The sequence below is a fragment of the Myodes glareolus genome, chromosome 1 (genome assembly GCF_982192425.1).
Source record: "Myodes glareolus chromosome 1, mMyoGla1.1, whole genome shotgun sequence".
NCBI lineage: Eukaryota > Metazoa > Chordata > Mammalia > Rodentia > Cricetidae > Myodes > Myodes glareolus.
The window spans coordinates 70,938,007-70,951,006 of record NC_142026.1 but is presented as its reverse complement, the minus strand read 5'-3'; the positions used below and the strand labels follow the sequence as shown (position 1 = coordinate 70,951,006).

General features: G+C 45.7%; 1 protein-coding gene and 1 non-coding gene across 2 annotated transcripts in view; one reads left to right on the top strand and one right to left on the bottom strand.

Annotated features, from left to right (window-relative positions):
• LOC125395562 (ubiquitin carboxyl-terminal hydrolase 29-like) overlaps positions 1 to 13,000 on the top strand; it is a 221,556-nt gene that overhangs the window by 174,185 nt on the left and 34,371 nt on the right. The window lies entirely within an intron of this gene.
• LOC148123448 (U6 spliceosomal RNA) lies at positions 3,780 to 3,886 on the bottom strand. Its single transcript, XR_015734850.1, has one exon. It is a non-coding gene; the product is annotated as a U6 spliceosomal RNA (small nuclear RNA).

Here is a 13,000-nt window from a genome sequence, read left to right as displayed (position 1 = left end):
TTGGAGTCCAACCCTCCATATACAAACTTTGAGGAAGAGGACAAGACACATTAACAATCTCTGACAGCGTGGAGCCTTCCTAAGGCTGACCAAGCCTTCTGCCACAGGAGAGCAAGGGTCCCTAGAATACAGGCATCCTTCAGATACAGGGCCAGCGTCTGCCTCCCTAACTCGCACACACTCACACCCCCTCTCTCACTCTGAAATCCACAGCTCTCTGTCACATGACGGCACACAGCCTGCAGAAGACCCAGGGAGAAGGCATCGTCCCTACCCATATCTGAACAGAGGAAGGGAGACCCCAACAGCTGGGTGACTCGCTTGCCAACGTGGGAGAAAAAGACTTACTGAAGAATTCCTCACTCTTGCTGACAGAGTGATTGGTGATTAAGGCCATCTGGGAGGAGCTGCTGAGAGAACTGTTCTTATAAGCCGCAGGAATCTATATTTAAATATATATCCACATGTGGGTGCTTGTGTTTGTATATGTACTTACGTGTGTAATTGTATATATGTATATGCGTATGTGCTTGTCTATATATGTGTATGCATATAGGTGAGTACATGTACATGTGTGCCTTCATGGATGTATATGTGTGTATATATGTGTGTGTTCTTATGTATATGTATGTGTATATGTATGCATATGTGTATGCATACATGTATGTATATGTGCATATGTGTGAGTTTGCATACGTATTTGTGTGTATGTATATATGTATATGTGTGTGTATATGTGTGTATGTGTGTCTGTATATGTGTGAACGTGTCTATGCATATATATATGTGCATGTATATATATGCATGTGGACATACGAGTGTAAATATGGGTTTATATGTGTGTTTATATATGTATCTGTATACATATATGTATCTGTACATGTGTTTATATGTGTTTGGATGTATTTGTATATATGTGTATATGTGTATGTGTATGTATATGTTTATGTATGTGTGTATGTGTATGCTTATGCGTTTGTGCATGCTTATATATACGTGTGTATGCATGTATATGTGTATGTATATGTGTTGTGTGACACTATTCTTGGAGAGATGTGACAGATGCCTCTTCACCCCAGATAGGGAGCTAAGGGTATACAAAAGTAGGGATACCAGCAAAGTCTCATTTGGTGAATCCGTGAGTTATAGTGGGGCTACTCACAGGAGTATGAGGGAGGGGTTAGTTACAGGAGCAGGAATGACCCGGCCACAGCTGCAGCATCAGACCCTACCCCAGGATGAGGACCGCTCATCAAAGCGGGGAGCCTGGAGTGCGCTACACAGCCTACAGGCAGCTCAGCCCCTTAGCCGGTGTCTTTTCTGGGTAGCTCCGCTAGTCTCTTCTTCTTCCAGGCAACTCAGCTGGCCTGAGAGTGTCTCTCAGCAGTCCTCACTGCTCAAACCTGCTTGGGGGGAGGGAGGGGCCTCGTGAATCTCGTTATTTTCAGTGACTTCTTGCTGCCTTTTAGTTGCTTACTTCCTGGGCTGAACAAGCTTCCCGCAGAGTAGTGCTTTCCTTCCCCGTAGAACATTCTGTGTCTTGTGGTGATTCCCTCCAACATGGAAGATTTTAACCTTGGAGGAAACTCCTACACAATACTGTGTGTGTACATGTGTGTGTGTGTGTGTGTGTGTGTGTGTGTGTGTGTTGTGTGTGGTGTGTAAGAGAAAGCAGAAAGGAAACTCTCTGAAGGAAAAACAGTCGTGGCGGAAGAGGGCCGAGGCAGGCAGGGAGGGGTAACCAGAGAGTGGCTAAGCCAAGTGCAATGACATATGTATTAAAATGCTGTAATGAAATTCATTATTTTGTGCAGTAACTTTAAAATAACAATAAAAAAGAAGGCCCCACCCAGGAGCCATTCTTGATACCAGAATCTGGTGGACCTTGGATTTTGTGTTTATTTATTTTTTTGCTGTGTCTTGGTAAAACACCTTCTAATGGTAGCCAAAGCCCCAGGGCTCTCTCCACAGAACATCAGCTGGACTCCTTCTCTGACTTCAGGGAAACCTGTGCCTATGCCCTAAGCCCACCATGGTGGGTGGGATCATTTGCTGTGGGGAAAGCTGGCAGGCAGCCGGACTGTCTCAGGCAATCCTCTTTCCCACCCAATCTCCCGGCCCCCTCCTTCAGGTCAAAGCAACTTCTCAGAATTGCTCCAGGAAGGTGGGAGCTGCTGCTTTCACGGGTGACCAACCTCACCCATGACCGTGATGATCGATCAACGGCGTTCCTGTCACCAACAGGTCTGCAGCTGCTGCTGAGCAGGGCGGTCATCTCTGTCCCCTGTTGCTGGCCTGCCAGCAGAGGCCCCAGGCCAGTCAAAAGCAGTTTGACATAGCGCAGCGGCCAGCGCAGCTGTTGAGGGGGGATTAGCTGCAGGGAAAACTGACCCAGTGACAAATGGCTTAGGTATGTCCGCCCCTGGGAAACGTGATCTTCAAGGTTTGCACTATAGAACTTGTTTGTCTCAAAAGATGAGGAACACGTTTGTTGTCTGTGTCTCCAGAGAAATCACAACGCTGACAGCTCTTTGGATATACCCAAAGAGACAGAGTACAAAAAATCCCAATTACACGTAGGCTGCGCTCAGAATCAACAAATGCTGGTTTGGGAATTGCCGTGTGAAGCATTCCTCTCGGCAGCCTGCTCAGAATGTACGTCTGGTGACTTCGAAGATGTCACAGTCATCACCCACAATTACTATGTAATAAAAACACTTCCCCAAAGGAAGATATCCGTGAGCACGGCTCCTCACGGGAGGAAGCCTGCAGCCGCGGGAGCCCAAGATGTAATCACAAGTTTATCAATATTTCATTTTCTTTGCACGAAGCTGATAAGCATTCGTAGCCCTGGGTGCAATGGGAATTTCTCGAGATTTACATCTTTCAACTTTCCTTCTAGGAGACAGTGGGGTTTTGTAATGAGGGGCTAAGGGCCAGCAAGATGGCTCTGAGATAAAACATGCTTGCCGTGCAAGCGAGCCTCTGACCTGAGTTTGATCCCCAGGTTCCACGAAAGAAGGAGAGAACTGACTCCCCACAATTGTTAGCAGGGGCTATACTTTTCAACATAACTGACGCTTCTCCCGACAACTGGACATTGCCAGTAGCTCTTCAGCCAGGGGTGGGACTCCATGCCCACACCCCTTCTCCAAGAATATCCCGTACGAATATGCACAAAATGAACTTGATGGGTTTAAAAAAGCAAAGGGTACATAGTTGGGTGGGTAGGGAAGGAGAGCTGGATCTGGGAGTAGTCGGGGGAGAAGGCCATATTATCAAAACATGCTGTACAAAATCCAAGAAACTAGTAAACATATATATTAAAGACAAAACAAAATTGTACTCTGATCCCTTCATGCATGCCATGGAACATGTGCACTCTCAGACAGACAGACAGACACACACACACACACACAGACTATACATAAACACACAAAAATAAAATAAGAATAGGGCTAACCAAATGATTCAGCCGTAGGGGCCCTGACACAAGCCTGATGATCTGGATTGTAGCTCGAGAACCTGTGTAGTGAGTAGAAAGAGAGAACTAACTCCCAAAATTAACCAAAATTAATCCTCTGATCACTATACATTCAGCAGGACACACACACACCACACACAGATAAGTAAATATGATTTTTTTCAAAGTTTAGGACTTTTAATTTGTCCTAAAGTCACTGAAGCAAAAAAACAAAAAAAATAAAATAAAAAAACATGATAAACATTCTTTTACAGCCCCCAATGCAAAAAAAGAAAGAAAGAAAGAAAGAAAGAAAGAAAATATGGAACGCTTCACGAATTTGCGTGTCATCCTTGCGCAGGGGCCATGCTAATCTTCTCTGTATTGTTCCAATTTTAGTACATGTGCTGCCGAAGTGAGCACAGTATGATTTTAAAAAAAACCTCTTTAAAGGGAGCTGGAGAGATGACTCTGTAGCTAAGAGCATTGGTTGTTCTTCCAGAGGATCCAGGTCCAGTTTCTAGCACCCACAACTACCTGTAGCTAAAGTCCAGGGGACCTGACAGCCTCCTCCAGCAGACACACATGCAGGCAAAACCCCCAGACACAGAAAATGAAACTACTTAAATTAACTTTTAAAAAAAATCAGGAGAATAAGATGGTTGTATTCACAGTTTAGAAATAAGACTTTGCTCTCCATCTGTGAGGTGGAGGACATTGCCATCCAAGTTGGAGAACACCAGAGTACAGAAAATAGCCAAATTCACCTCCCTTGTAAACTTGTAAACCGTGATTTATTTAACCCTGTGTCTCAACCTATTATTAAGTAAACCATCACACTCCTCTCATTGCTTCTGTTCCTCTCTCTCTCTCTCTCTCTCTCTCTCTCTCCTCCCCCCACCCCCGTGTGTGTGTCCGTGTCCACTACTAGACTGGCCAGCCAGCAAACCTCAAGGACAGGAGCTGATTTCATCCCGAAATGTTACCGTATCCATCCCTTAAAGATAAAGCTCTTGTATAGAGCTGGTGTTTGAACCAAGGCAGTTCGCATTCAGAAAGTAATCACTACTGCCCAGGTCTATTATAGCTTGTATCAACAAAGACGGAGGCTACAGCAACACACTGAGTGTCTGTCTACTGCTCATGCGTTCCTCAGACTCCAGTCTAGTTCTGGGAACATTCACAGCCAGGAGCTTCATTGAACACTTCGAATCAAAGACACAGAGGGCTGCGGGATGCTGGGGGTGGGGTCGCAGCTCACTCAGTAGGTAAAGGGCCCACTGTAAAAGTAGGAGAACCTGAGTTTGGGCTCCTAGAGCGCACATGAAAGCGTGGCATGGTGGCTAGTACTGAGAGGACAGAGACAGTATCACTGGCCTGAAGCTCAGTGACCAGCCAGCCTACCCGAATCTGCCTCAGGATCAGTGAGAGACAACACATCCAGAAATAAGAGTGGTACAAAGAAGGAAGGGAGGGAAGAAGGAAGACAGAAAGAAATGGAAGGAAGGAAGGAAGGAAGGAAGGAAGGAAGGAAGGAAGGAAAAAAGAAAGAGAAAGAAAGAAAACTTCAAATTTAAAAATATTTTTATGAGCAGTAAGGGCACATGGTAGGAATCGATTCCTACAAGCTGTCCTCTGACCGCCACATAGTGAACACACACCCGCCCCATACACATGCTCAATAAATAAACGTAAAACACGAAGGTCCCCGTCTGAGAAGCAATTGATGAATGATGACTGAGAGGGAGGGAGTTTTCTCCAGAGATGGCCCCTGAGAGGCTGCGCATACTTCCTCCAGTGGCTCCTACACCCACGATGCTCTGATAGAGAGCACCAGATGCACTCAGTGTGTTCAGACGGGAGAAAAGAATGTATGAAATCAGGAGGGGAAGGTAGGGGTGAGATGCTCTTCAGTTCCCAGCACTGCACAAACCAGGATTGGTTAGGGCATACCTATAATCTCAACACTTGGGAGAGGCAGACCAAAAAACCCAGAGTTCAAGGTCATTCTTAGCTTCAGAGTGAGTCCCTGGCCAGTCTACTCTTGGGGAACAAACTCAGGTCTTTCGCATACAAAGTAAATACTTTATTAATGGGGCCATCTCTCCAGCCTCCAAAGGACAAATCTTTAAAATCTGTGTCTCAATTTCCCAATCTGAAAAAAAGGCATATTTAGCGGTGTTTCCAGATCCAGGCTGTGGGGAACCACTGGCGTGGATGCTGGGAACTGTACTCGTGTCCTAGGGAAAAGCAGCAAGCACCCTTCATCACTGAGCCATCCGTGTAGCTCTCATACTCGGCATACGAAACAGTAGATTTCATGTAGTAGCTCTTGCCTGTAATTTCTGCACCCAGGAGGCTGAAGCAAGAAAGATCATTATGGGTTCCAGGGCATTTTGGATTAGATAACTCAGGACAGTGGGCTGCAAGGTGAGATCTTACCCCGAGAAAGAACTAACTAAATGGAGGTTTCGTCACATTTCCATACCCGTCGTTGTGTGCCGCTCAAGGCCCTCCATCCCAGCCACAGTCCGGTCCCTTCTCACCTCTTTTCTCTCGCGCGTTTCCTGTCTTCTCTCTTGTCATCAATGTGGTGAGATTTAGTTCCGTGTTTGAGAGAGAACATATAATATTTATCTTTCTGAGTCGGGCTTATTTATTTAATGTGATGAGCTCCATTTATTTTCCTGCAAATGATACCATTTTATTCTGCTTTCTGGCTAAATAATACTTCACTGCGGGAGACCGGGTCCAGGCACACGACGCTGTACATCACACTTTCTTTATCCATTCATCTGCTAATGGGCATCTAAATGAGTTTTATAATTTGACTGTTGTAAATCCCATTGCCGTAGCATGAATGACCAGCCCGCCCATTTTGCCTTAATCACATCTCTCACAGCTCTATCTAGGCCTGGCAAAATGGCTCAGCAATCAAAGGCACTTGTTGCCAAGTCTGATGACCCAGGACCCACATGGTAGAAGGAGAGAACTAATTCCTCCTGTAAGTGATCTTCTGACCTCCACATTGATACTGTCATGCGTGAAACAATGCACACAGCAATGCACACACACAAACACAGGAGGTATGTTTGCTTGTTTGCTTGTTTTAAAGACCCTGTCTCCAGGGTTGGGGACACAGTTCAGCAGTGGAGCTTATCTGGAATCCACCAGTGAGAGGTCTTGGGCACAGTCTCCCACATTGCAAAAGGAATTGGAGACTGTTAATAGCAGGGCACGGCCATGCTTGTAATTCCAGCATTCAGAAGACTGGAGCAAGAGAATTGCTGTGATTCCAAGGCCACTCTGAGCTACGTGCCTTGAGAATAAATATGGACCAGTAAGATAGATAGGCACTTGCCCCCAAGTCTGCCCACCGGAGTTCAATCCCTGGGACCCACATTGTGGTAAAAGAGACACCAGTCCCTCAGATTGTCCCCTGGCTTTCACGTGTGCCTCATGGCACACACAAGCCCTGACATTTTGATGTACAGAAATAAATAAATGGTTTTTTTTGGGGTGGGTGGGGAGCAGACTGTGGTAATGGGTGCTTTAAATCCAGCACTCGCGAGGCAGAGGCAGGTGGATCTCTGTGAGTTCGAGGCCAGTTTGGTCTACAGAGTGAGTTCCAAGACAGGCTCCAAAGTTACAAAGAAATCCTGTCTCGAAAAACCAAAAAAAGGGAGGGGGCATTTTTAATAAATAAATATCTCCTTTCCAAATGCATATGGAGGCACTGAGCATTCGGTCTTCGATGTATAAAATCATGAGACACTCAACTGGGCTTTAACAACCCCAAAGTCATGGGGGGAGGTAGTTGGAAAGCTGGGAAGCTGGGAACGGAGCTTACAGTTTGGTGAACACAGGATTTGGAGACACACCCAAGGCCTTAGTCAGCAGCGTGGATTTTGACCCAGGTGAGGAGGAAGGGTGCCTCAGTTGCCAACAGCCAGTGGCTCTGACTGCCACTGCCACTGAGAGCAGGGGAAGCCCATGGAAGTTGTATGGTATCACAAGCCTGGAAAAACAGCAGACAGCGGGAGTCAGGATCCCGAGGAGCTGGGCAGAGGGGCAAGAGCTTTGCTTTCAAGTCTGCAAGCGTGGGAACATTTACTTCTGTCTCCCCCAAGAAGATGAGACACAACACACTAGAGATTAGACCCCTAACTGTCCCCCTCTCCTCTCCCACGGGAAAAAAGACAGAATCTTCAGCCGCAAAGTTCTTTCCTTCTCTGTCGCTGCCAATCAATTTCTTTCCGTTTGTATATTTAAGAATGATCACGGGTGCCCTCTACTGGCCTTTTGCTGAGCCCGTAGGAAGCCACCCTCCCATTGAGGCAACACAAATTCTTCCTTTTCTTCCCCCTTCCAAACAGGTTATCTATATTGAGGGCCTACTATGTGCCACATATTATTGAGATGAATCAGATGGCTTCCATATGCACACAGAAATTCACTTATACTGGACCAGTTAGAGGGGCTGTATACAAATAGTAATAATATAATAGTAATAAAACATGAGTCAAGACGTAGTTGAGTAATTTAAGGAAGTTTAGATCAGGATACCACCGGGAAGAAACAGGCTTAGAAAACTCCAGAAGCACAGCACTTCTTTTTCATTAAATAAAAAGTATGTTTAGTGTGTTTGTGTGTATGTTTGTGTATGGGGGGGCATGGCATAGTATATACGTCTGGAACTCAAGGGACAGCTCAGCAGGACTTGCTTCTCCGTCCTTCCACTTATATGGGTTCTAGAGATCGAACTCTGGCTGTCAGACTTGGTGGCAAGTGCCTTTATGTGCTGAGCCCTCTTGCTGGCCCCAGGAACATGTTCCTGAGGTAGCCCAGGAACATGTTTAGCAAGCTGCAACTTCCACGGTGAGAACAGGCTAGAGGCACCATAACCAGCCAGGCTGAAGCCATACACTGGCAGCTTTATTTAGGTGTCCCCCAAAGCCCCACAGACTTCGAGCCTCTTCTACGTAATAGATGAGAAGTTGAGAGGCGCGCAAGCCACTGGCCTATAGACCCTTGTTTCAGTAACCTCAAACCTTTGCAGAATCTCCACTGGGAATCCAGGCTGGCATTTTGAGCCTAAACACAAGCACGCACACATGCACACACACACCACACACACACACACACACACACACACACACACACACACACACACACGCGTGAGCACATATATGTCTAATTCCTACAGTACTTCAGCCTCTGCCCCTCTCCCTGGTCCTGTTGCAGCTCCCTCCTCTTCTCTGTCTGCCTGTGGTTTCCATAGAAACAGAGACGGCCCGATGAGAGCTCTGAAGGAGGCAGAGCCTGATACTCTGGCCTCAGACTTTTATATAATTAAAATGCATTGTCAGCCGAGGCCTCTGCAAAAAAGCAGGGAGAGGAAAGTTCTGTGTGGGGCCTCCGCCATCCAGGCAGAAATCTCAAGCTGCCTCAGAAAAGCAGCGACATAAATGCTATTTGTTCGTCTCTTTATTCATTTATGATTAAGCCAATTATCTGTCCCACACAGTCAATGGCTAGGAGTGAATAGCAGAAATAATGTCTCTCTTATTTCTGAGATAGGGTCTTGCTATATGGCCCAGGCCGGCCTCAAATGCAAGGCAATTTTCCTGCTCCAGTTTTCCATGTACCAGGACTACAGCAATATGTCACTGTGCATGATGTAAATGGTTATATTAGCGTATGTGTGTGTGTGCTAACAATATATGTATATCGTTAGTATATGTGTTATTTAATGCACCACAGCAAGCTTATGGGAGTCAGATGGCAGCTTGTGGAAGTCAGTTCTCTCCTTCCACCATATGGGTTATGGGGATCAAACTCAGTTCAGCAGCCTTGGTGGCAAGCACCTTTGCCTGCCAAGTCATCACACCAGCCTAGTTATATTAATATATTAATTTTGTATTTACTCTCAGTTACTGGTATTATCATAAGGACGCAGTATAGATGAAGGAGCATCCCACAATGCTTCAGTAAAGATACTTGCTTCTTAGATGATGTGACCACACAACACTAGCCATGACAATCAGCAAGCATGATAGCCCTGGGTTTGGTCATTAACACCGCATAAGTCATGAATGAACACACCCATGATTCCAGCACTAGCCAAGCGGAAGCAACAGGGAGATTCAAGAGTTCACAGTCATACTCAACTATATAGCAAGTTTGAAGCCAGCCTGAGCTACCTGAGACCCTGCCTCAAAATAGAAAGGGGGGGGGGATTGAGGCAAGATAGTTTCATTGGTAAAGGCATTTTACCACCAAGCCTGCTGACCTGAGTAAGATCCCAGGACCCCCACGATGGAAGGAGAGAACTGACACCCCAAAGTTGTACTCTGTCCTCCATGCCTGTGCCTGTCATTTGCGAGCATGCACACGCATAAATAAATGTAATTGAAAATGTCTTTGTGGACCCGCTGGGTATTCCAAATCGTATAACATGCGTTAGTCTCACGGAGCCTCATGGATGTTTGAACTGAAGAGATTTGCTTTGTGTTTCCGTGTGTCTGAGAACACTGGACCAAGGTCTTCACCCAGTCAGCTACACCAGCTCTGATTTCACTTCCCACTTCACGGGCACTTTGCGGGGACTCTGGGTGTAGACTAGTGTTTCTCAACCTGTAGGCTGTGACCCCTCTGACAAACCTCTGTCACCAAAAATATTTCTATTATGGTTCACGTCAGTTACAGTATGAAGTAGCAATGAAAACAACTTTATTTTTGGGGTCACCACAACATGAGGAACTGTATTAAAGGATCGCAGCATTAGGAAGGTTGAGAACCACTGATATAAATCAAGAAGCTCTCCTCCTGCTTGAATTCGGAATTCCAGATCTCAGCTTCCTGCACCTTTCCTGGCCATTCATCCCTCCTCAGTCCTCCTCAATGTTTTGCCCTCTCCACAGACACTGTCTCTCTTTCCCGGTGCACTCTACCTCTCAAGCCAGAGATTCCAATTCTGCAGATTCAACAAGATTTGCACCAAAACCATTCAGAAGCCAGGTATACTGAGTAGTAACTCACACCTCTAACCCCAGAACCTGGCAGGCAGAGGCAAGCAGATCTCTATGAGCTCAAAGCCACCCTTGAAGCAAGTTCAAGGCCAGCTAGGACTACAAAGTGAGACTCTGCCTCAATCCAAACAAACAAACAAACAAACATACATACATCACATCTGGACTGAAAGGACAGATGTTTCTGAGAGGCCAGAATTTCCTAAGACAGTGTAATTACTACTCCAAAGCTCCTACGTGGTACTAGGTACTAGAATTAATCTGGAGTTGACAGAAATATATATGTGGGGATGACAAGATGACTGAGTAAGTCAAGGTACTCGCTTCCAAGCTTAAGAAACTGAGCTCATTCCCCAGGTCTCATATGGTGAAAGGAGAGAAGAAACCCCTTCAACTCTGTGTGTGTACTAGGGCACGTGTGCATCCCCCTAGCAGACACCATCTATACATGCAAATTAATAAATGTAATAAATGGGATAAAAATTGTGTGTTGGAGCTATATGCAAACAGTACTATCATTTTCTATACGAGGCTCGAGGATGTGTGGGTTTAGTCATACTCGGGAGTCTTAGAACAGATCCTTCATGGATCCTGAGTCGTGACTATATCTATAAAACACCTACTGTGTGCTGAACATTGCAGTGAGTTAAGAATGCAGGGACACTAAGAGAAAATCCTCATCCTGGTGCTATGCCTTTATTCCACACTGAGCAGAAACTAATCAGGCAGGCAGACGCACACACAGACAGAGAGAAAGACAGAGACAGAGAGACAGGGAAGGGGGAGATCTTCAGACAACAGGATAGTTTGTCTGGCAAAAAAAAAATAATAAAAGCAGGATGTTAGGTAGAAGGCAAAGGCAGAATGGGCGGTTTTCCTTCTCTGGTTGGAGAGCAACCTGAGAATCTGCATTTTCACCATCATTCTTCTCATCCCTCCATGAAGGATAACCTTAGCTGTCAATCTGACTGGATCTGGAGTCACCCGAGAGGTAAGACGCTGGGCACACATGTGGGAGAGTTCCTTGATCAGGGCGTTTGAATTAGTGATGCAGACGACTCTTCCCATTGTAATGGGAGCTGAAGCTGATAGGAATGAGGCTGGGGAGATGTCTCTGTGGATAAAGTACACACCATGCAAGTGTGAGGACCTGGGTTCGGATTCCTAGAATCCATGTCAAACTGGGCACACTAGCTTGTCTCTGTAACCCCAGTGTTTCTACTGCAATACTGGACACAGAGGCAGAAGAATCCCCAGGAGCTCCTGGGCCAGTTCTCCTAGTGCATGCATAGCAAACAAGCAAGCCCATTGCAAACAATGCAGAAGACAAAAGCAAACACTCCAAGTTGCCATCTGACAAGACACGCATGAGCAGACACACACAAGAAAAACACGCAGGTGTTTCTCAGTTGATGAGTTAACTTTCATCTTTAAAAAAAAATCCTTTGCTACTAAGATATATTTATTTTATTTTATGTGTGTGAGTGCTTGTTTGTATGTTGGTATGTGTATCCCATGGGCACAGTATCCACAGAGGCCAGAAGACAGCATTAGATACTCTGAAACCAGAGTTAGAAGCAGTTGGAAGACGGCCCGTGGGTGCTGGGAACCAAACCAAATCCTCTGCAAGAGCTGTAAATGTACTTAGATATCTATCTAGGTAGATCTCTAGAGTTAGCTGAGCTAGCTCTCTGGACCCAGCTTTAAATTTGTTTTTATTTGCTATAGTATAACTGCTACACATTCTGTAGTAAGGATGCTTAGAATCTTGATCGTTTTTTCTGACTGTTAATATGCACACTAGCTTGTCTCTATAGTGTGTCAATGCCAGGCTGGGGCAGTGAGTTGAAGGTCAGTCATATAATTAAGAGAGCAAATAACAGATAGTATGTATGATACACCAATGTGTGTGTGTAGTGTGTGTGTGATGTGTGTGGTGTGGTGTATGTGTGTGTGTGTGGTGTGTGTGGTGTGTGTGTGTGTGATGTGTGTGGTGTGTGTGGTGTGTGTGTGTGGTGTGTGTGGTGTGCGTGTGTGATATGTGTGTGGTGTGTGTGTGTGATGTGTGTGGTGTGTGTGTGTGATGTGTATGGTGTGGTGTGTGGTGTGTGTGTGTGATGTGTGTGGTGTGTGGTGTGTGTGTGTGATGTGTGTGGTGTGTGTGTGTGATGTGTGTGGTGTGGTGTGTGTGTGTGTGAGTGTGTGTTGAGGAAGGAGCCTAGGGTTCTATGCATGCTGGGAAGATGTTCCACCACTGAGATAACCAAGCCCAGACCACTAACACTTTTTTAAAGCTGTATTTTGTATCTTGATAAGCTAGCCTGTCTATAAAATACACACACAAGGCATTCAACACCGTACTCTAAAATGGGTTTTGTGAGAGGAGTTTTTCAGAGCTGCAGATCAAGTGTTCTGAGTATGCAGACTAGCATGAGACAGATTCAACAGGTCAGGTGCATTCATCTAGCTTCTCATGTGTGGAGGTGTGGTATATATGTGCATCTGT